General features: G+C 43.8%; 34 non-coding genes across 34 annotated transcripts; 17 read left to right on the top strand and 17 right to left on the bottom strand.

Annotated features, from left to right (window-relative positions):
• Nucleotides 1–742: 742 nt before the first annotated feature.
• On the bottom strand, nucleotides 743–815 carry trnak-uuu (transfer RNA lysine (anticodon UUU)). Its single transcript has one exon. It is a non-coding gene; the product is annotated as a tRNA-Lys (tRNA).
• Nucleotides 816–980: 165 nt separating this feature from the next.
• trnaw-cca (transfer RNA tryptophan (anticodon CCA)) lies at nucleotides 981–1,052 on the top strand. Its single transcript has one exon. It is a non-coding gene; the product is annotated as a tRNA-Trp (tRNA).
• Nucleotides 1,053–1,942: 890 nt separating this feature from the next.
• trnak-uuu (transfer RNA lysine (anticodon UUU)) lies at nucleotides 1,943–2,015 on the bottom strand. The gene has a single exon. It is a non-coding gene; the product is annotated as a tRNA-Lys (tRNA).
• Nucleotides 2,016–2,180: 165 nt separating this feature from the next.
• trnaw-cca (transfer RNA tryptophan (anticodon CCA)) lies at nucleotides 2,181–2,252 on the top strand. Its single transcript has one exon. It is a non-coding gene; the product is annotated as a tRNA-Trp (tRNA).
• An 890-nt stretch (nucleotides 2,253–3,142) lies between these two features.
• Nucleotides 3,143–3,215, bottom strand: trnak-uuu (transfer RNA lysine (anticodon UUU)). Its single transcript has one exon. It is a non-coding gene; the product is annotated as a tRNA-Lys (tRNA).
• Nucleotides 3,216–3,380: 165 nt separating this feature from the next.
• On the top strand, nucleotides 3,381–3,452 carry trnaw-cca (transfer RNA tryptophan (anticodon CCA)). Its single transcript has one exon. It is a non-coding gene; the product is annotated as a tRNA-Trp (tRNA).
• Nucleotides 3,453–4,343: 891 nt separating this feature from the next.
• On the bottom strand, nucleotides 4,344–4,416 carry trnak-uuu (transfer RNA lysine (anticodon UUU)). The gene has a single exon. It is a non-coding gene; the product is annotated as a tRNA-Lys (tRNA).
• A 164-nt stretch (nucleotides 4,417–4,580) lies between these two features.
• trnaw-cca (transfer RNA tryptophan (anticodon CCA)) lies at nucleotides 4,581–4,652 on the top strand. The gene has a single exon. It is a non-coding gene; the product is annotated as a tRNA-Trp (tRNA).
• Nucleotides 4,653–5,542: 890 nt separating this feature from the next.
• Nucleotides 5,543–5,615, bottom strand: trnak-uuu (transfer RNA lysine (anticodon UUU)). Its single transcript has one exon. It is a non-coding gene; the product is annotated as a tRNA-Lys (tRNA).
• Nucleotides 5,616–5,780: 165 nt separating this feature from the next.
• trnaw-cca (transfer RNA tryptophan (anticodon CCA)) lies at nucleotides 5,781–5,852 on the top strand. Its single transcript has one exon. It is a non-coding gene; the product is annotated as a tRNA-Trp (tRNA).
• An 891-nt stretch (nucleotides 5,853–6,743) lies between these two features.
• Nucleotides 6,744–6,816, bottom strand: trnak-uuu (transfer RNA lysine (anticodon UUU)). Its single transcript has one exon. It is a non-coding gene; the product is annotated as a tRNA-Lys (tRNA).
• A 165-nt stretch (nucleotides 6,817–6,981) lies between these two features.
• trnaw-cca (transfer RNA tryptophan (anticodon CCA)) lies at nucleotides 6,982–7,053 on the top strand. The gene has a single exon. It is a non-coding gene; the product is annotated as a tRNA-Trp (tRNA).
• An 891-nt stretch (nucleotides 7,054–7,944) lies between these two features.
• trnak-uuu (transfer RNA lysine (anticodon UUU)) lies at nucleotides 7,945–8,017 on the bottom strand. The gene has a single exon. It is a non-coding gene; the product is annotated as a tRNA-Lys (tRNA).
• A 165-nt stretch (nucleotides 8,018–8,182) lies between these two features.
• On the top strand, nucleotides 8,183–8,254 carry trnaw-cca (transfer RNA tryptophan (anticodon CCA)). Its single transcript has one exon. It is a non-coding gene; the product is annotated as a tRNA-Trp (tRNA).
• An 879-nt stretch (nucleotides 8,255–9,133) lies between these two features.
• Nucleotides 9,134–9,206, bottom strand: trnak-uuu (transfer RNA lysine (anticodon UUU)). The gene has a single exon. It is a non-coding gene; the product is annotated as a tRNA-Lys (tRNA).
• A 164-nt stretch (nucleotides 9,207–9,370) lies between these two features.
• Nucleotides 9,371–9,442, top strand: trnaw-cca (transfer RNA tryptophan (anticodon CCA)). The gene has a single exon. It is a non-coding gene; the product is annotated as a tRNA-Trp (tRNA).
• An 891-nt stretch (nucleotides 9,443–10,333) lies between these two features.
• Nucleotides 10,334–10,406, bottom strand: trnak-uuu (transfer RNA lysine (anticodon UUU)). The gene has a single exon. It is a non-coding gene; the product is annotated as a tRNA-Lys (tRNA).
• A 165-nt stretch (nucleotides 10,407–10,571) lies between these two features.
• trnaw-cca (transfer RNA tryptophan (anticodon CCA)) lies at nucleotides 10,572–10,643 on the top strand. Its single transcript has one exon. It is a non-coding gene; the product is annotated as a tRNA-Trp (tRNA).
• Nucleotides 10,644–11,533: 890 nt separating this feature from the next.
• On the bottom strand, nucleotides 11,534–11,606 carry trnak-uuu (transfer RNA lysine (anticodon UUU)). The gene has a single exon. It is a non-coding gene; the product is annotated as a tRNA-Lys (tRNA).
• A 164-nt stretch (nucleotides 11,607–11,770) lies between these two features.
• trnaw-cca (transfer RNA tryptophan (anticodon CCA)) lies at nucleotides 11,771–11,842 on the top strand. Its single transcript has one exon. It is a non-coding gene; the product is annotated as a tRNA-Trp (tRNA).
• An 891-nt stretch (nucleotides 11,843–12,733) lies between these two features.
• trnak-uuu (transfer RNA lysine (anticodon UUU)) lies at nucleotides 12,734–12,806 on the bottom strand. Its single transcript has one exon. It is a non-coding gene; the product is annotated as a tRNA-Lys (tRNA).
• A 165-nt stretch (nucleotides 12,807–12,971) lies between these two features.
• trnaw-cca (transfer RNA tryptophan (anticodon CCA)) lies at nucleotides 12,972–13,043 on the top strand. Its single transcript has one exon. It is a non-coding gene; the product is annotated as a tRNA-Trp (tRNA).
• An 889-nt stretch (nucleotides 13,044–13,932) lies between these two features.
• On the bottom strand, nucleotides 13,933–14,005 carry trnak-uuu (transfer RNA lysine (anticodon UUU)). The gene has a single exon. It is a non-coding gene; the product is annotated as a tRNA-Lys (tRNA).
• A 165-nt stretch (nucleotides 14,006–14,170) lies between these two features.
• trnaw-cca (transfer RNA tryptophan (anticodon CCA)) lies at nucleotides 14,171–14,242 on the top strand. The gene has a single exon. It is a non-coding gene; the product is annotated as a tRNA-Trp (tRNA).
• An 891-nt stretch (nucleotides 14,243–15,133) lies between these two features.
• trnak-uuu (transfer RNA lysine (anticodon UUU)) lies at nucleotides 15,134–15,206 on the bottom strand. The gene has a single exon. It is a non-coding gene; the product is annotated as a tRNA-Lys (tRNA).
• Nucleotides 15,207–15,372: 166 nt separating this feature from the next.
• On the top strand, nucleotides 15,373–15,444 carry trnaw-cca (transfer RNA tryptophan (anticodon CCA)). Its single transcript has one exon. It is a non-coding gene; the product is annotated as a tRNA-Trp (tRNA).
• An 892-nt stretch (nucleotides 15,445–16,336) lies between these two features.
• On the bottom strand, nucleotides 16,337–16,409 carry trnak-uuu (transfer RNA lysine (anticodon UUU)). Its single transcript has one exon. It is a non-coding gene; the product is annotated as a tRNA-Lys (tRNA).
• Nucleotides 16,410–16,574: 165 nt separating this feature from the next.
• trnaw-cca (transfer RNA tryptophan (anticodon CCA)) lies at nucleotides 16,575–16,646 on the top strand. The gene has a single exon. It is a non-coding gene; the product is annotated as a tRNA-Trp (tRNA).
• Nucleotides 16,647–17,537: 891 nt separating this feature from the next.
• Nucleotides 17,538–17,610, bottom strand: trnak-uuu (transfer RNA lysine (anticodon UUU)). Its single transcript has one exon. It is a non-coding gene; the product is annotated as a tRNA-Lys (tRNA).
• A 165-nt stretch (nucleotides 17,611–17,775) lies between these two features.
• On the top strand, nucleotides 17,776–17,847 carry trnaw-cca (transfer RNA tryptophan (anticodon CCA)). Its single transcript has one exon. It is a non-coding gene; the product is annotated as a tRNA-Trp (tRNA).
• Nucleotides 17,848–18,738: 891 nt separating this feature from the next.
• Nucleotides 18,739–18,811, bottom strand: trnak-uuu (transfer RNA lysine (anticodon UUU)). The gene has a single exon. It is a non-coding gene; the product is annotated as a tRNA-Lys (tRNA).
• Nucleotides 18,812–18,975: 164 nt separating this feature from the next.
• trnaw-cca (transfer RNA tryptophan (anticodon CCA)) lies at nucleotides 18,976–19,047 on the top strand. The gene has a single exon. It is a non-coding gene; the product is annotated as a tRNA-Trp (tRNA).
• Nucleotides 19,048–19,939: 892 nt separating this feature from the next.
• On the bottom strand, nucleotides 19,940–20,012 carry trnak-uuu (transfer RNA lysine (anticodon UUU)). Its single transcript has one exon. It is a non-coding gene; the product is annotated as a tRNA-Lys (tRNA).
• Nucleotides 20,013–20,177: 165 nt separating this feature from the next.
• On the top strand, nucleotides 20,178–20,249 carry trnaw-cca (transfer RNA tryptophan (anticodon CCA)). Its single transcript has one exon. It is a non-coding gene; the product is annotated as a tRNA-Trp (tRNA).
• The last annotated feature ends 467 nt before the right edge of the window (nucleotides 20,250–20,716 follow it).

The raw sequence follows: 20,716 nt of genomic DNA, 5'->3' as shown, positions 1-20,716 counted from the left end.
TAAATCAGATGATGCTGTGTGATTGACAGACTTAAATCAGTCTTCAAACAGTGAGTTGAACTCCTTTTGGCTTGGAGGCAGTATTTCGGCATATGGATGAGAAGCGTGCCCTCTTACTCAGGCACAGAAGCTCGGATATGCATATACTTGGTAGATGTGGATATAAAACACTCTAAAGTTACCAAAACTGTGAAAATCCTGTCTGTGAGTATAACAGAACAGATAGGGCAGGCGAAAACCTGAGGAAAATCAATCCAGGAAGTGGGATTTTTTTGATGTGGGTAGTTTTCAATTGAATGCCTATTGAGTGTCTAATGGGTTCGGACCCAGATTGCAGTTCCTATGGCTTCCACTAGATGTTAACAGTCTTTTGACATTGTTTCAGGCCTCTTTTCTGAAAAATTAAGAAGAACGAGACCTTTCTGTCAGTGCTTAGGAGGTATGCAGTGCTGGTTTGCGAGCGTGACCGAGTGCGCACCCTTCGTTGTTTTTCCTTTCTATTGAATACGCTATTGTCCGGTTGAAATATTATCGATTATTAAGACAATCGACAACCTGAGGATTCATTTTAACATGGTTTGACATGTTTCGACAAACTCTATCGGTACTATGAGGATGTCTTCAGACTAAGCTGTTTCGGCTCTAAAGGTGCTTTGTCCACAGGTCGGACATGTCATGGAAAGTCAAGGAAAATGCAAGTTCAGAAAGACAGCGAAGTGAAGAAATGTGAACATTAAAGCATCGCCCGAACAGGGACTTGAACCCTGGACCCTCAGATTAAAAGTCTGATGCTCTACCGACTGAGCTATCCGGGCTCTGCTTTTGCTTATTTTCATACACCTATCCTGCCGGGCAGAGGCACGTGCTGACGAGGAGGCATTTTCAGATGGTACAGTTCCCCAGAGAACCAGGTCTTCATTCCAAATGATACAGTCAACGAAATCTGAACTAGGCATACCCTCTAAAAAAACACTGTACAAGACCTCGTGGCGCAAAGGTAGCGCGTCTGACTCCAGATCAGAAGGTTGCGTGTTCAAATCACGTCGTGGTCAGAGATTTTATGTGTGCAGTCTCTGACTTCTTTCCACAGCGAAGTCAATGAATCAGCACAAGAACCGATGTGGCTTTACAGAAACCACTGAAGCAATGCTGCTTCAGATGACAATTGTCTCTCACAGAAGCATGGCACACTGCAAATTCCTAAATCAGATGATGCTGTGTGATTGACAGACTTAAATCAGTCTTCAAACAGTGAGTTGAACTCCTTTTGGCTTGGAGGCAGTATTTCGGCATATGGATGAGAAGCGTGCCCTCTTACTCAGGCACAGAAGCTCGGATATGCATATACTTGGTAGATGTGGATATAAAACACTCTAAAGTTACCAAAACTGTGAAAATCCTGTCTGTGAGTATAACAGAACAGATAGGGCAGGCGAAAACCTGAGGAAAATCAATCCAGGAAGTGGGATTTTTTTGATGTGGGTAGTTTTCAATTGAATGCCTATTGAGTGTCTAATGGGTTCGGACCCAGATTGCAGTTCCTATGGCTTCCACTAGATGTTAACAGTCTTTTGACATTGTTTCAGGCCTCTTTTCTGAAAAATTAAGAAGAACGAGACCTTTCTGTCAGTGCTTAGGAGGTATGCAGTGCTGGTTTGCGAGCGTGACCGAGTGCGCACCCTTCGTTGTTTTTCCTTTCTATTGAATACGCTATTGTCCGGTTGAAATATTATCGATTATTAAGACAATCGACAACCTGAGGATTCATTTTAACATGGTTTGACATGTTTCGACAAACTCTATCGGTACTATGAGGATGTCTTCAGACTAAGCTGTTTCGGCTCTAAAGGTGCTTTGTCCACAGGTGGACATGTCATGGAAAGTCAAGGAAAATGCAAGTTCAGAAAGACAGCGAAGTGAAGAAATGTGAACATTAAAGCATCGCCCGAACAGGGACTTGAACCCTGGACCCTCAGATTAAAAGTCTGATGCTCTACCGACTGAGCTATCCGGGCTCTGCTTTTGCTTATTTTCATACACCTATCCTGCCGGGCAGAGGCACGTGCTGACGAGGAGGCATTTTCAGATGGTACAGTTCCCCAGAGAACCAGGTCTTCATTCCAAATGATACAGTCAACGAAATCTGAACTAGGCATACCCTCTAAAAAAACACTGTACAAGACCTCGTGGCGCAAAGGTAGCGCGTCTGACTCCAGATCAGAAGGTTGCGTGTTCAAATCACGTCGTGGTCAGAGATTTTATGTGTGCAGTCTCTGACTTCTTTCCACAGCGAAGTCAATGAATCAGCACAAGAACCGATGTGGCTTTACAGAAACCACTGAAGCAATGCTGCTTCAGATGACAATTGTCTCTCACAGAAGCATGGCACACTGCAAATTCCTAAATCAGATGATGCTGTGTGATTGACAGACTTAAATCAGTCTTCAAACAGGAGTTGAACTCCTTTTGGCTTGGAGGCAGTATTTCGGCATATGGATGAGAAGCGTGCCCTCTTACTCAGGCACAGAAGCTCGGATATGCATATACTTGGTAGATGTGGATATAAAACACTCTAAAGTTACCAAAACTGTGAAAATCCTGTCTGTGAGTATAACAGAACAGATAGGGCAGGCGAAAACCTGAGGAAAATCAATCCAGGAAGTGGGATTTTTTTGATGTGGGTAGTTTTCAATTGAATGCCTATTGAGTGTCTAATGGGTTCGGACCCAGATTGCAGTTCCTATGGCTTCCACTAGATGTTAACAGTCTTTTGACATTGTTTCAGGCCTCTTTTCTGAAAAATTAAGAAGAACGAGACCTTTCTGTCAGTGCTTAGGAGGTATGCAGTGCTGGTTTGCGAGCGTGACCGAGTGCGCACCCTTCGTTGTTTTTCCTTTCTATTGAATACGCTATTGTCCGGTTGAAATATTATCGATTATTAAGACAATCGACAACCTGAGGATTCATTTTAACATGGTTTGACATGTTTCGACAAACTCTATCGGTACTATGAGGATGTCTTCAGACTAAGCTGTTTCGGCTCTAAAGGTGCTTTGTCCACAGGTCGGACATGTCATGGAAAGTCAAGGAAAATGCAAGTTCAGAAAGACAGCGAAGTGAAGAAATGTGAACATTAAAGCATCGCCCGAACAGGGACTTGAACCCTGGACCCTCAGATTAAAAGTCTGATGCTCTACCGACTGAGCTATCCGGGCTCTGCTTTTGCTTATTTTCATACACCTATCCTGCCGGGCAGAGGCACGTGCTGACGAGGAGGCATTTTCAGATGGTACAGTTCCCCAGAGAACCAGGTCTTCATTCCAAATGATACAGTCAACGAAATCTGAACTAGGCATACCCTCTAAAAAAACACTGTACAAGACCTCGTGGCGCAAAGGTAGCGCGTCTGACTCCAGATCAGAAGGTTGCGTGTTCAAATCACGTCGTGGTCAGTGATTTTATGTGTGCAGTCTCTGACTTCTTTCCACAGCGAAGTCAATGAATCAGCACAAGAACCGATGTGGCTTTACAGAAACCACTGAAGCAATGCTGCTTCAGATGACAATTGTCTCTCACAGAAGCATGGCACACTGCAAATTCCTAAATCAGATGATGCTGTGTGATTGACAGACTTAAATCAGTCTTCAAACAGTGAGTTGAACTCCTTTTGGCTTGGAGGCAGTATTTCGGCATATGGATGAGAAGCGTGCCCTCTTACTCAGGCACAGAAGCTCGGATATGCATATACTTGGTAGATGTGGATATAAAACACTCTAAAGTTACCAAAACTGTGAAAATCCTGTCTGTGAGTATAACAGAACAGATAGGGCAGGCGAAAACCTGAGGAAAATCAATCCAGGAAGTGGGATTTTTTTGATGTGGGTAGTTTTCAATTGAATGCCTATTGAGTGTCTAATGGGTTCGGACCCAGATTGCAGTTCCTATGGCTTCCACTAGATGTTAACAGTCTTTTGACATTGTTTCAGGCCTCTTTTCTGAAAAATTAAGAAGAACGAGACCTTTCTGTCAGTGCTTAGGAGGTATGCAGTGCTGGTTTGCGAGCGTGACCGAGTGCGCACCCTTCGTTGTTTTTCCTTTCTATTGAATACGCTATTGTCCGGTTGAAATATTATCGATTATTAAGACAATCGACAACCTGAGGATTCATTTTAACATGGTTTGACATGTTTCGACAAACTCTATCGGTACTATGAGGATGTCTTCAGACTAAGCTGTTTCGGCTCTAAAGGTGCTTTGTCCACAGGTCGGACATGTCATGGAAAGTCAAGGAAAATGCAAGTTCAGAAAGACAGCGAAGTGAAGAAATGTGAACATTAAAGCATCGCCCGAACAGGGACTTGAACCCTGGACCCTCAGATTAAAAGTCTGATGCTCTACCGACTGAGCTATCCGGGCTCTGCTTTTGCTTATTTTCATACACCTATCCTGCCGGGCAGAGGCACGTGCTGACGAGGAGGCATTTTCAGATGGTACAGTTCCCCAGAGAACCAGGTCTTCATTCCAAATGATACAGTCAACGAAATCTGAACTAGGCATACCCTCTAAAAAACACTGTACAAGACCTCGTGGCGCAAAGGTAGCGCGTCTGACTCCAGATCAGAAGGTTGCGTGTTCAAATCACGTCGTGGTCAGTGATTTTATGTGTGCAGTCTCTGACTTCTTTCCACAGCGAAGTCAATGAATCAGCACAAGAACCGATGTGGCTTTACAGAAACCACTGAAGCAATGCTGCTTCAGATGACAATTGTCTCTCACAGAAGCATGGCACACTGCAAATTCCTAAATCAGATGATGCTGTGTGATTGACAGACTTAAATCAGTCTTCAAACAGGAGTTGAACTCCTTTGGCTTGGAGGCAGTATTTCGGCATATGGATGAGAAGCGTGCCCTCTTACTCAGGCACAGAAGCTCGGATATGCATATACTTGGTAGATGTGGATATAAAACACTCTAAAGTTACCAAAACTGTGAAAATCCTGTCTGTGAGTATAACAGAACAGATAGGGCAGGCGAAAACCTGAGGAAAATCAATCCAGGAAGTGGGATTTTTTTTGATGTGGGTAGTTTTCAATTGAATGCCTATTGAGTGTCTAATGGGTTCGGACCCAGATTGCAGTTCCTATGGCTTCCACTAGATGTTAACAGTCTTTTGACATTGTTTCAGGCCTCTTTTCTGAAAAATTAAGAAGAACGAGACCTTTCTGTCAGTGCTTAGGAGGTATGCAGTGCTGGTTTGCGAGCGTGACCGAGTGCGCACCCTTCGTTGTTTTTCCTTTCTATTGAATACGCTATTGTCCGGTTGAAATATTATCGATTATTAAGACAATCGACAACCTGAGGATTCATTTTAACATGGTTTGACATGTTTCGACAAACTCTATCGGTACTATGAGGATGTCTTCAGACTAAGCTGTTTCGGCTCTAAAGGTGCTTTGTCCACAGGTCGGACATGTCATGGAAAGTCAAGGAAAATGCAAGTTCAGAAAGACAGCGAAGTGAAGAAATGTGAACATTAAAGCATCGCCCGAACAGGGACTTGAACCCTGGACCCTCAGATTAAAAGTCTGATGCTCTACCGACTGAGCTATCCGGGCTCTGCTTTTGCTTATTTTCATACACCTATCCTGCCGGGCAGAGGCACGTGCTGACGAGGAGGCATTTTCAGATGGTACAGTTCCCCAGAGAACCAGGTCTTCATTCCAAATGATACAGTCAACGAAATCTGAACTAGGCATACCCTCTAAAAAAACACTGTACAAGACCTCGTGGCGCAAAGGTAGCGCGTCTGACTCCAGATCAGAAGGTTGCGTGTTCAAATCACGTCGTGGTCAGAGATTTTATGTGTGCAGTCTCTGACTTCTTTCCACAGCGAAGTCAATGAATCAGCACAAGAACCGATGTGGCTTTACAGAAACCACTGAAGCAATGCTGCTTCAGATGACAATTGTCTCTCACAGAAGCATGGCACACTGCAAATTCCTAAATCAGATGATGCTGTGTGATTGACAGACTTAAATCAGTCTTCAAACAGTGAGTTGAACTCCTTTTGGCTTGGAGGCAGTATTTCGGCATATGGATGAGAAGCGTGCCCTCTTACTCAGGCACAGAAGCTCGGATATGCATATACTTGGTAGATGTGGATATAAAACACTCTAAAGTTACCAAAACTGTGAAAATCCTGTCTGTGAGTATAACAGAACAGATAGGGCAGGCGAAAACCTGAGGAAAATCAATCCAGGAAGTGGGATTTTTTTGATGTGGGTAGTTTTCAATTGAATGCCTATTGAGTGTCTAATGGGTTCGGACCCAGATTGCAGTTCCTATGGCTTCCACTAGATGTTAACAGTCTTTTGACATTGTTTCAGGCCTCTTTTCTGAAAAATTAAGAAGAACGAGACCTTTCTGTCAGTGCTTAGGAGGTATGCAGTGCTGGTTTGCGAGCGTGACCGAGTGCGCACCCTTCGTTGTTTTTCCTTTCTATTGAATACGCTATTGTCCGGTTGAAATATTATCGATTATTAAGACAATCGACAACCTGAGGATTCATTTTAACATGGTTTGACATGTTTCGACAAACTCTATCGGTACTATGAGGATGTCTTCAGACTAAGCTGTTTCGGCTCTAAAGGTGCTTTGTCCACAGGTCGGACATGTCATGGAAAGTCAAGGAAAATGCAAGTTCAGAAAGACAGCGAAGTGAAGAAATGTGAACATTAAAGCATCGCCCGAACAGGGACTTGAACCCTGGACCCTCAGATTAAAAGTCTGATGCTCTACCGACTGAGCTATCCGGGCTCTGCTTTTGCTTATTTTCATACACCTATCCTGCCGGGCAGAGGCACGTGCTGACGAGGAGGCATTTTCAGATGGTACAGTTCCCCAGAGAACCAGGTCTTCATTCCAAATGATACAGTCAACGAAATCTGAACTAGGCATACCCTCTAAAAAAACACTGTACAAGACCTCGTGGCGCAAAGGTAGCGCGTCTGACTCCAGATCAGAAGGTTGCGTGTTCAAATCACGTCGTGGTCAGAGATTTTATGTGTGCAGTCTCTGACTTCTTTCCACAGCGAAGTCAATGAATCAGCACAAGAACCGATGTGGCTTTACAGAAACCACTGAAGCAATGCTGCTTCAGATGACAATTGTCTCTCACAGAAGCATGGCACACTGCAAATTCCTAAATCAGATGATGCTGTGTGATTGACAGACTTAAATCAGTCTTCAAACATGGAGTTGAACTCCTTTTGGCTTGGAGGCAGTATTTCGGCATATGGATGAGAAGCGTGCCCTCTTACTCAGGCACAGAAGCTCGGATATGCATATACTTGGTAGATGTGGATATAAACACTCTAAAGTTACCAAAACTGTGAAAATCCTGTCTGTGAGTATAACAGAACAGATAGGGCAGGCGAAAACCTGAGGAAAATCAATCCAGGAAGTGGGATTTTTTTTGATGTGGGTAGTTTTCAATTGAATGCCTATTGAGTGTCTAATGGGTTCGGACCCAGATTGCAGTTCCTATGGCTTCCACTAGATGTTAACAGTCTTTTGACATTGTTTCAGGCCTCTTTTCTGAAAAATTAAGAAGAACGAGACCTTTCTGTCAGTGCTTAGGAGGTATGCAGTGCTGGTTTGCGAGCGTGACCGAGTGCGCACCCTTCGTTGTTTTTCCTTTCTATTGAATACGCTATTGTCCGGTTGAAATATTATCGATTATTAAGACAATCGACAACCTGAGGATTCATTTTAACATGGTTTGACATGTTTCGACAAACTCTATCGGTACTATGAGGATGTCTTCAGACTAAGCTGTTTCGGCTCTAAAGGTGCTTTGTCCACAGGTCGGACATGTCATGGAAAGTCAAGGAAAATGCAAGTTCAGAAAGACAGCGAAGTGAAGAAATGTGAACATTAAAGCATCGCCCGAACAGGGACTTGAACCCTGGACCCTCAGATTAAAAGTCTGATGCTCTACCGACTGAGCTATCCGGGCTCTGCTTTTGCTTATTTTCATACACCTATCCTGCCGGGCAGAGGCACGTGCTGACGAGGAGGCATTTTCAGATGGTACAGTTCCCCAGAGAACCAGGTCTTCATTCCAAATGATACAGTCAACGAAATCTGAACTAGGCATACCCTCTAAAAAAACACTGTACAAGACCTCGTGGCGCAAAGGTAGCGCGTCTGACTCCAGATCAGAAGGTTGCGTGTTCAAATCACGTCGTGGTCAGAGATTTTATGTGTGCAGTCTCTGACTTCTTTCCACAGCGAAGTCAATGAATCAGCACAAGAACCGATGTGGCTTTACAGAAACCACTGAAGCAATGCTGCTTCAGATGACAATTGTCTCTCACAGAAGCATGGCACACTGCAAATTCCTAAATCAGATGATGCTGTGTGATTGACAGACTTAAATCAGTCTTCAAACAGTGAGTTGAACTCCTTTTGGCTTGGAGGCAGTATTTCGGCATATGGATGAGAAGCGTGCCCTCTTACTCAGGCACAGAAGCTCGGATATGCATATACTTGGTAGATGTGGATATAAAACACTCTAAAGTTACCAAAACTGTGAAAATCCTGTCTGTGAGTATAACAGAACAGATAGGGCAGGCGAAAACCTGAGGAAAATCAATCCAGGAAGTGGGATTTTTTTGATGTGGGTAGTTTTCAATTGAATGCCTATTGAGTGTCTAATGGGTTCGGACCCAGATTGCAGTTCCTATGGCTTCCACTAGATGTTAACAGTCTTTTGACATTGTTTCAGGCCTCTTTTCTGAAAAATTAAGAAGAACGAGACCTTTCTGTCAGTGCTTAGGAGGTATGCAGTGCTGGTTTGCGAGCGTACCCTTCGTTGTTTTTCCTTTCTATTGAATACGCTATTGTCCGGTTGAAATATTATCGATTATTAAGACAATCGACAACCTGAGGATTCATTTTAACATGGTTTGACATGTTTCGACAAACTCTATCGGTACTATGAGGATGTCTTCAGACTAAGCTGTTTCGGCTCTAAAGGTGCTTTGTCCACAGGTCGGACATGTCATGGAAAGTCAAGGAAAATGCAAGTTCAGAAAGACAGCGAAGTGAAGAAATGTGAACATTAAAGCATCGCCCGAACAGGGACTTGAACCCTGGACCCTCAGATTAAAAGTCTGATGCTCTACCGACTGAGCTATCCGGGCTCTGCTTTTGCTTATTTTCATACACCTATCCTGCCGGGCAGAGGCACGTGCTGACGAGGAGGCATTTTCAGATGGTACAGTTCCCCAGAGAACCAGGTCTTCATTCCAAATGATACAGTCAACGAAATCTGAACTAGGCATACCTCTAAAAAAACACTGTACAAGACCTCGTGGCGCAAAGGTAGCGCGTCTGACTCCAGATCAGAAGGTTGCGTGTTCAAATCACGTCGTGGTCAGTGATTTTATGTGTGCAGTCTCTGACTTCTTTCCACAGCGAAGTCAATGAATCAGCACAAGAACCGATGTGGCTTTACAGAAACCACTGAAGCAATGCTGCTTCAGATGACAATTGTCTCTCACAGAAGCATGGCACACTGCAAATTCCTAAATCAGATGATGCTGTGTGATTGACAGACTTAAATCAGTCTTCAAACAGTGAGTTGAACTCCTTTTGGCTTGGAGGCAGTATTTCGGCATATGGATGAGAAGCGTGCCCTCTTACTCAGGCACAGAAGCTCGGATATGCATATACTTGGTAGATGTGGATATAAAACACTCTAAAGTTACCAAAACTGTGAAAATCCTGTCTGTGAGTATAACAGAACAGATAGGGCAGGCGAAAACCTGAGGAAAATCAATCCAGGAAGTGGGATTTTTTTGATGTGGGTAGTTTTCAATTGAATGCCTATTGAGTGTCTAATGGGTTCGGACCCAGATTGCAGTTCCTATGGCTTCCACTAGATGTTAACAGTCTTTTGACATTGTTTCAGGCCTCTTTTCTGAAAAATTAAGAAGAACGAGACCTTTCTGTCAGTGCTTAGGAGGTATGCAGTGCTGGTTTGCGAGCGTGACCGAGTGCGCACCCTTCGTTGTTTTTCCTTTCTATTGAATACGCTATTGTCCGGTTGAAATATTATCGATTATTAAGACAATCGACAACCTGAGGATTCATTTTAACATGGTTTGACATGTTTCGACAAACTCTATCGGTACTATGAGGATGTCTTCAGACTAAGCTGTTTCGGCTCTAAAGGTGCTTTGTCCACAGGTCGGACATGTCATGGAAAGTCAAGGAAAATGCAAGTTCAGAAAGACAGCGAAGTGAAGAAATGTGAACATTAAAGCATCGCCCGAACAGGGACTTGAACCCTGGACCCTCAGATTAAAAGTCTGATGCTCTACCGACTGAGCTATCCGGGCTCTGCTTTTGCTTATTTTCATACACCTATCCTGCCGGGCAGAGGCACGTGCTGACGAGGAGGCATTTTCAGATGGTACAGTTCCCCAGAGAACCAGGTCTTCATTCCAAATGATACAGTCAACGAAATCTGAACTAGGCATACCCTCTAAAAAAACACTGTACAAGACCTCGTGGCGCAAAGGTAGCGCGTCTGACTCCAGATCAGAAGGTTGCGTGTTCAAATCACGTCGTGGTCAGTGATTTTATGTGTGCAGTCTCTGACTTCTTTCCACAGCGAAGTCAATGAATCAGCACAAGAACCGATGTGGCTTTACAGAAACCACTGAAGCAATGCTGCTTCAGATGACAATTGTCTCTCACAGAAGCATGGCACACTGCAAATTCCTAAATCAGATGATGCTGTGTGATTGACAGACTTAAATCAGTCTTCAAACAGTGAGTTGAACTCCTTTTGGCTTGGAGGCAGTATTTCGGCATATGGATGAGAAGCGTGCCCTCTTACTCAGGCACAGAAGCTCGGATATGCATATACTTGGTAGATGTGGATATAAAACACTCTAAAGTTACCAAAACTGTGAAAATCCTGTCTGTGAGTATAACAGAACAGATAGGGCAGGCGAAAACCTGAGGAAAATCAATCCAGGAAGTGGGATTTTTTTTGATGTGGGTAGTTTTCAATTGAATGCCTATTGAGTGTCTAATGGGTTCGGACCCAGATTGCAGTTCCTATGGCTTCCACTAGATGTTAACAGTCTTTTGACATTGTTTCAGGCCTCTTTTCTGAAAAATTAAGAAGAACGAGACCTTTCTGTCAGTGCTTAGGAGGTATGCAGTGCTGGTTTGCGAGCGTGACCGAGTGCGCACCCTTCGTTGTTTTTCCTTTCTATTGAATACGCTATTGTCCGGTTGAAATATTATCGATTATTAAGACAATCGAACCTGAGGATTCATTTTAACATGGTTTGACATGTTTCGACAAACTCTATCGGTACTATGAGGATGTCTTCAGACTAAGCTGTTTCGGCTCTAAAGGTGCTTTGTCCACAGGTCGGACATGTCATGGAAAGTCAAGGAAAATGCAAGTTCAGAAAGACAGCGAAGTGAAGAAATGTGAACATTAAAGCATCGCCCGAACAGGGACTTGAACCCTGGACCCTCAGATTAAAAGTCTGATGCTCTACCGACTGAGCTATCCGGGCTCTGCTTTTGCTTATTTTCATACACCTATCCTGCCGGGCAGAGGCACGTGCTGACGAGGAGGCATTTTCAGATGGTACAGTTCCCCAGAGAACCAGGTCTTCATTCCAAATGATACAGTCAACGAAATCTGAACTAGGCATACCCTCTAAAAAACACTGTACAAGACCTCGTGGCGCAAAGGTAGCGCGTCTGACTCCAGATCAGAAGGTTGCGTGTTCAAATCACGTCGTGGTCAGAGATTTTATGTGTGCAGTCTCTGACTTCTTTCCACAGCGAAGTCAATGAATCAGCACAAGAACCGATGTGGCTTTACAGAAACCACTGAAGCAATGCTGCTTCAGATGACAATTGTCTCTCACAGAAGCATGGCACACTGCAAATTCCTAAATCAGATGATGCTGTGTGATTGACAGACTTAAATCAGTCTTCAAACAGTGAGTTGAACTCCTTTTGGCTTGGAGGCAGTATTTCGGCATATGGATGAGAAGCGTGCCCTCTTACTCAGGCACAGAAGCTCGGATATGCATATACTTGGTAGATGTGGATATAAAACACTCTAAAGTTACCAAAACTGTGAAAATCCTGTCTGTGAGTATAACAGAACAGATAGGGCAGGCGAAAACCTGAGGAAAATCAATCCAGGAAGTGGGATTTTTTTGATGTGGGTAGTTTTCAATTGAATGCCTATTGAGTGTCTAATGGGTTCGGACCCAGATTGCAGTTCCTATGGCTTCCACTAGATGTTAACAGTCTTTTGACATTGTTTCAGGCCTCTTTTCTGAAAAATTAAGAAGAACGAGACCTTTCTGTCAGTGCTTAGGAGGTATGCAGTGCTGGTTTGCGAGCGTGACCGAGTGCGCACCCTTCGTTGTTTTTCCTTTCTATTGAATACGCTATTGTCCGGTTGAAATATTATCGATTATTAAGACAATCGACAACCTGAGGATTCATTTTAACATGGTTTGACATGTTTCGACAAACTCTATCGGTACTATGAGGATGTCTTCAGACTAAGCTGTTTCGGCTCTAAAGGTGCTTTGTCCACAGGTCGGACATGTCATGGAAAGTCAAGGAAAATGCAAGTTCAGAAAGACAGCGAAGTGAAGAAATGTGAACATTAAAGCATCGCCCGAACAGGGACTTGAACCCTGGACCCTCAGATTAAAAGTCTGATGCTCTACCGACTGAGCTATCCGGGCTCTGCTTTTGCTTATTTTCATACACCTATCCTGCCGGGCAGAGGCACGTGCTGACGAGGAGGCATTTTCAGATGGTACAGTTCCCCAGAGAACCAGGTCTTCATTCCAAATGATACAGTCAACGAAATCTGAACTAGGCATACCCTCTAAAAAAACACTGTACAAGACCTCGTGGCGCAAAGGTAGCGCGTCTGACTCCAGATCAGAAGGTTGCGTGTTCAAATCACGTCGTGGTCAGAGATTTTATGTGTGCAGTCTCTGACTTCTTTCCACAGCGAAGTCAATGAATCAGCACAAGAACCGATGTGGCTTTACAGAAACCACTGAAGCAATGCTGCTTCAGATGACAATTCTCTCACAGAAGCATGGCACACTGCAAATTCCTAAATCAGATGATGCTGTGTGATTGACAGACTTAAATCAGTCTTCAAACAGGGAGTTGAACTCCTTTTGGCTTGGAGGCAGTATTTCGGCATATGGATGAGAAGCGTGCCCTCTTACTCAGGCACAGAAGCTCGGATATGCATATACTTGGTAGATGTGGATATAAAACACTCTAAAGTTACCAAAACTGTGAAAATCCTGTCTGTGAGTATAACAGAACAGATAGGGCAGGCGAAAACCTGAGGAAAATCAATCCAGGAAGTGGGATTTTTTTGATGTGGGTAGTTTTCAATTGAATGCCTATTGAGTGTCTAATGGGTTCGGACCCAGATTGCAGTTCCTATGGCTTCCACTAGATGTTAACAGTCTTTTGACATTGTTTCAGGCCTCTTTTCTGAAAAATTAAGAAGAACGAGACCTTTCTGTCAGTGCTTAGGAGGTATGCAGTGCTGGTTTGCGAGCGTGACCGAGTGCGCACCCTTCGTTGTTTTTCCTTTCTATTGAATACGCTATTGTCCGGTTGAAATATTATCGATTATTAAGACAATCGACAACCTGAGGATTCATTTTAACATGGTTTGACATGTTTCGACAAACTCTATCGGTACTATGAGGATGTCTTCAGACTAAGCTGTTTCGGCTCTAAAGGTGCTTTGTCCACAGGTCGGACATGTCATGGAAAGTCAAGGAAAATGCAAGTTCAGAAAGACAGCGAAGTGAAGAAATGTGAACATTAAAGCATCGCCCGAACAGGGACTTGAACCCTGGACCCTCAGATTAAAAGTCTGATGCTCTACCGACTGAGCTATCCGGGCTCTGCTTTTGCTTATTTTCATACACCTATCCTGCCGGGCAGAGGCACGTGCTGACGAGGAGGCATTTTCAGATGGTACAGTTCCCCAGAGAACCAGGTCTTCATTCCAAATGATACAGTCAACGAAATCTGAACTAGGCATACCCTCTAAAAAAACACTGTACAAGACCTCGTGGCGCAAAGGTAGCGCGTCTGACTCCAGATCAGAAGGTTGCGTGTTCAAATCACGTCGTGGTCAGTGATTTTATGTGTGCAGTCTCTGACTTCTTTCCACAGCGAAGTCAATGAATCAGCACAAGAACCGATGTGGCTTTACAGAAACCACTGAAGCAATGCTGCTTCAGATGACAATTGTCTCTCACAGAAGCATGGCACACTGCAAATTCCTAAATCAGATGATGCTGTGTGATTGACAGACTTAAATCAGTCTTCAAACAGTGAGTTGAACTCCTTTTGGCTTGGAGGCAGTATTTCGGCATATGGATGAGAAGCGTGCCCTCTTACTCAGGCACAGAAGCTCGGATATGCATATACTTGGTAGATGTGGATATAAAACACTCTAAAGTTACCAAAACTGTGAAAATCCTGTCTGTGAGTATAACAGAACAGATAGGGCAGGCGAAAACCTGAGGAAAATCAATCCAGGAAGTGGGATTTTTTTGATGTGGGTAGTTTTCAATTGAATGCCTATTGAGTGTCTAATGGGTTCGGACCCAGATTGCAGTTCCTATGGCTTCCACTAGATGTTAACAGTCTTTTGACATTGTTTCAGGCCTCTTTTCTGAAAAATTAAGAAGAACGAGACCTTTCTGTCAGTGCTTAGGAGGTATGCAGTGCTGGTTTGCGAGCGTGACCGAGTGCGCACCCTTCGTTGTTTTTCCTTTCTATTGAATACGCTATTGTCCGGTTGAAATATTATCGATTATTAAGACAATCGACAACCTGAGGATTCATTTTAACATGGTTTGACATGTTTCGACAAACTCTATCGGTACTATGAGGATGTCTTCAGACTAAGCTGTTTCGGCTCTAAAGGTGCTTTGTCCACAGGTCGGACATGTCATGGAAAGTCAAGGAAAATGCAAGTTCAGAAAGACAGCGAAGTGAAGAAATGTGAACATTAAAGCATCGCCCGAACAGGGACTTGAACCCTGGACCCTCAGATTAAAAGTCTGATGCTCTACCGACTGAGCTATCCGGGCTCTGCTTTTGCTTATTTTCATACACCTATCCTGCCGGGCAGAGGCACGTGCTGACGAGGAGGCATTTTCAGATGGTACAGTTCCCCAGAGAACCAGGTCTTCATTCCAAATGATACAGTCAACGAAATCTGAACTAGGCATACCCTCTAAAAAAAACACTGTACAAGACCTCGTGGCGCAAAGGTAGCGCGTCTGACTCCAGATCAGAAGGTTGCGTGTTCAAATCACGTCGTGGTCAGAGATTTTATGTGTGCAGTCTCTGACTTCTTTCCACAGCGAAGTCAATGAATCAGCACAAGAACCGATGTGGCTTTACAGAAACCACTGAAGCAATGCTGCTTCAGATGACAATTGTCTCTCACAGAAGCATGGCACACTGCAAATTCCTAAATCAGATGATGCTGTGTGATTGACAGACTTAAATCAGTCTTCAAACAGTGAGTTGAACTCCTTTTGGCTTGGAGGCAGTATTTCGGCATATGGATGAGAAGCGTGCCCTCTTACTCAGGCACAGAAGCTCGGATATGCATATACTTGGTAGATGTGGATATAAAACACTCTAAAGTTACCAAAACTGTGAAAATCCTGTCTGTGAGTATAACAGAACAGATAGGGCAGGCGAAAACCTGAGGAAAATCAATCCAGGAAGTGGGATTTTTTTTGATGTGGGTAGTTTTCAATTGAATGCCTATTGAGTGTCTAATGGGTTCGGACCCAGATTGCAGTTCCTATGGCTTCCACTAGATGTTAACAGTCTTTTGACATTGTTTCAGGCCTCTTTTCTGAAAAATTAAGAAGAACGAGACCTTTCTGTCAGTGCTTAGGAGGTATGCAGTGCTGGTTTGCGAGCGTGACCGAGTGCGCACCCTTCGTTGTTTTTCCTTTCTATTGAATACGCTATTGTCCGGTTGAAATATTATCGATTATTAAGACAATCGACAACCTGAGGATTCATTTTAACATGGTTTGACATGTTTCGACAAACTCTATCGGTACTATGAGGATGTCTTCAGACTAAGCTGTTTCGGCTCTAAAGGTGCTTTGTCCACAGGTCGGACATGTCATGGAAAGTCAAGGAAAATGCAAGTTCAGAAAGACAGCGAAGTGAAGAAATGTGAACATTAAAGCATCGCCCGAACAGGGACTTGAACCCTGGACCCTCAGATTAAAAGTCTGATGCTCTACCGACTGAGCTATCCGGGCTCTGCTTTTGCTTATTTTCATACACCTATCCTGCCGGGCAGAGGCACGTGCTGACGAGGAGGCATTTTCAGATGGTACAGTTCCCCAGAGAACCAGGTCTTCATTCCAAATGATACAGTCAACGAAATCTGAACTAGGCATACCCTCTAAAAAACACTGTACAAAGACCTCGTGGCGCAAAGGTAGCGCGTCTGACTCCAGATCAGAAGGTTGCGTGTTCAAATCACGTCGTGGTCAGTGATTTTATGTGTGCAGTCTCTGACTTCTTTCCACAGCGAAGTCAATGAATCAGCACAAGAACCGATGTGGCTTTACAGAAACCACTGAAGCAATGCTGCTTCAGATGACAATTGTCTCTCACAGAAGCATGGCACACTGCAAATTCCTAAATCAGATGATGCTGTGTGATTGACAGACTTAAATCAGTCTTCAAACAGTGAGTTGAACTCCTTTTGGCTTGGAGGCAGTATTTCGGCATATGGATGAGAAGCGTGCCCTCTTACTCAGGCACAGAAGCTCGGATATGCATATACTTGGTAGATGTGGATATAAAACACTCTAAAGTTACCAAAACTGTGAAAATCCTGTCTGTGAGTATAACAGAACAGATAGGGCAGGCGAAAACCTGAGGAAAATCAATCCAGGAAGTGGGATTTTTTTGATGTGGGTAGTTTTCAATTGAATGCCTATTGAGTGTCTAATGGGTTCGGACCCAGATTGCAGTTCCTATGGCTTCCACTAGATGTTAACAGTCTTTTGACATTGTTTCAGGCCTCTTTTCTGAAAAATTAAGAAGAACGAGACCTTTCTGTCAGTGCTTAGGAGGTATGCAGTGCTGGTTTGCGAGCGTGACCGAGTGCGCACCCTTCGTTGTTTTTCCTTTCTATTGAATACGCTATTGTCCGGTTGAAATATTATCGATTATTAAGACAATCGACAACCTGAGGATTCATTTTAACATGGTTTGACATGTTTCGACAAACTCTATCGGTACTATGAGGATGTCTTCAGACTAAGCTGTTTCGGCTCTAAAGGTGCTTTGTCCACAGGTCGGACATGTCATGGAAAGTCAAGGAAAATGCAAGTTCAGAAAGACAGCGAAGTGAAGAAATGTGAACATTAAAGCATCGCCCGAACAGGGACTTGAACCCTGGACCCTCAGATTAAAAGTCTGATGCTCTACCGACTGAGCTATCCGGGCTCTGCTTTTGCTTATTTTCATACACCTATCCTGCCGGGCAGAGGCACGTGCTGACGAGGAGGCATTTTCAGATGGTACAGTTCCCCAGAGAACCAGGTCTTCATTCCAAATGATACAGTCAACGAAATCTGAACTAGGCATACCCTCTAAAAAAACACTGTACAAGACCTCGTGGCGCAAAGGTAGCGCGTCTGACTCCAGATCAGAAGGTTGCGTGTTCAAATCACGTCGTGGTCAGAGATTTTATGTGTGCAGTCTCTGACTTCTTTCCACAGCGAAGTCAATGAATCAGCACAAGAACCGATGTGGCTTTACAGAAACCACTGAAGCAATGCTGCTTCAGATGACAATTGTCTCTCACAGAAGCATGGCACACTGCAAATTCCTAAATCAGATGATGCTGTGTGATTGACAGACTTAAATCAGTCTTCAAACAGGAAGTTGAACTCCTTTTGGCTTGGAGGCAGTATTTCGGCATATGGATGAGAAGCGTGCCCTCTTACTCAGGCACAGAAGCTCGGATATGCATATACTTGGTAGATGTGGATATAAAACACTCTAAAGTTACCAAAACTGTGAAAATCCTGTCTGTGAGTATAACAGAACAGATAGGGCAGGCGAAAACCTGAGGAAAATCAATCCAGGAAGTGGGATTTTTTTGATGTGGGTAGTTTTCAATTGAATGCCTATTGAGTGTCTAATGGGTTCGGACCCAGATTGCAGTTCCTATGGCTTCCACTAGATGTTAACAGTCTTTTGACATTGTTTCAGGCCTCTTTTCTGAAAAATTAAGAAGAACGAGACCTTTCTGTCAGTGCTTAGGAGGTATGCAGTGCTGGTTTGCGAGCGTGACCGAGTGCGCACCCTTCGTTGTTTTTCCTTTCTATTGAATACGCTATTGTCCGGTTGAAATATTATCGATTATTAAGACAATCGACAACCTGAGGATTCATTTTAACATGGTTTGACATGTTTCGACAAACTCTATCGGTACTATGAGGATGTCTTCAGACTAAGCTGTTTCGGCTCTAAAGGTGCTTTGTCCACAGGTCGGACATGTCATGGAAAGTCAAGGAAAATGCAAGTTCAGAAAGACAGCGAAGTGAAGAAATGTGAACATTAAAGCATCGCCCGAACAGGGACTTGAACCCTGGACCCTCAGATTAAAAGTCTGATGCTCTACCGACTGAGCTATCCGGGCTCTGCTTTTGCTTATTTTCATACACCTATCCTGCCGGGCAGAGGCACGTGCTGACGAGGAGGCATTTTCAGATGGTACAGTTCCCCAGAGAACCAGGTCTTCATTCCAAATGATACAGTCAACGAAATCTGAACTAGGCATACCCTCTAAAAAACACTGTACAAGACCTCGTGGCGCAAAGGTAGCGCGTCTGACTCCAGATCAGAAGGTTGCGTGTTCAAATCACGTCGTGGTCAGTGATTTTATGTGTGCAGTCTCTGACTTCTTTCCACAGCGAAGTCAATGAATCAGCACAAGAACCGATGTGGCTTTACAGAAACCACTGAAGCAATGCTGCTTCAGATGACAATTGTCTCTCACAGAAGCATGGCACACTGCAAATTCCTAAATCAGATGATGCTGTGTGATTGACAGACTTAAATCAGTCTTCAAACAGTGAGTTGAACTCCTTTTGGCTTGGAGGCAGTATTTCGGCATATGGATGAGAAGCGTGCCCTCTTACTCAGGCACAGAAGCTCGGATATGCATATACTTGGTAGATGTGGATATAAAACACTCTAAAGTTACCAAAACTGTGAAAATCCTGTCTGTGAGTATAACAGAACAGATAGGGCAGGCGAAAACCTGAGGAAAATCAATCCAGGAAGTGGGATTTTTTTTGATGTGGGTAGTTTTCAATTGAATGCCTATTGAGTGTCTAATGGGTTCGGACCCAGATTGCAGTTCCTATGGCTTCCACTAGATGTTAACAGTCTTTTGACATTGTTTCAGGCCTCTTTTCTGAAAAATTAAGAAGAACGAGACCTTTCTGTCAGTGCTTAGGAGGTATGCAGTGCTGGTTTGCGAGCGTGACCGAGTGCGCACCCTTCGTTGTTTTTCCTTTCTATTGAATACGCTATTGTCCGGTTGAAATATTATCGATTATTAAGACAATCGACAACCTGAGGATTCATTTTAACATGGTTTGACATGTTTCGACAAACTCTATCGGTACTATGAGGATGTCTTCAGACTAAGCTGTTTCGGCTCTAAAGGTGCTTTGTCCACAGGTCGGACATGTCATGGAAAGTCAAGGAAAATGCAAGTTCAGAAAGACAGCGAAGTGAAGAAATGTGAACATTAAAGCATCGCCCGAACAGGGACTTGAACCCTGGACCCTCAGATTAAAAGTCTGATGCTCTACCGACTGAGCTATCCGGGCTCTGCTTTTGCTTATTTTCATACACCTATCCTGCCGGGCAGAGGCACGTGCTGACGAGGAGGCATTTTCAGATGGTACAGTTCCCCAGAGAACCAGGTCTTCATTCCAAATGATACAGTCAACGAAATCTGAACTAGGCATACCCTCTAAAAAAACACTGTACAAGACCTCGTGGCGCAAAGGTAGCGCGTCTGACTCCAGATCAGAAGGTTGCGTGTTCAAATCACGTCGTGGTCAGAGATTTTATGTGTGCAGTCTCTGACTTCTTTCCACAGCGAAGTCAATGAATCAGCACAAGAACCGATGTGGCTTTACAGAAACCACTGAAGCAATGCTGCTTCAGATGACAATTGTCTCTCACAGAAGCATGGCACACTGCAAATTCCTAAATCAGATGATGCTGTGTGATTGACAGACTTAAATCAGTCTTCAAACAGTGAGTTGAACTCCTTTTGGCTTGGAGGCAGTATTTCGGCATATGGATGAGAAGCGTGCCCTCTTACTCAGGCACAGAAGCTCGGATATGCATATACTTGGTAGATGTGGATATAAAACACTCTAAAGTTACCAAAACTGTGAAAATCCTGTCTGTGAGTATAACAGAACAGATAGGGCAGGCGAAAACCTGAGGAAAATCAATCCAGGAAGTGGGATTTTTTTTGATGTGGGTAGTTTTCAATTGAATGCCTATTGAGTGTCTAATG

This window comes from Oncorhynchus masou, chromosome 18, assembly GCF_036934945.1.
Source record: "Oncorhynchus masou masou isolate Uvic2021 chromosome 18, UVic_Omas_1.1, whole genome shotgun sequence".
Classification (NCBI taxonomy): domain Eukaryota; kingdom Metazoa; phylum Chordata; class Actinopteri; order Salmoniformes; family Salmonidae; genus Oncorhynchus; species Oncorhynchus masou.
This window is presented reverse-complemented; position numbering and strand designations above follow the sequence as displayed.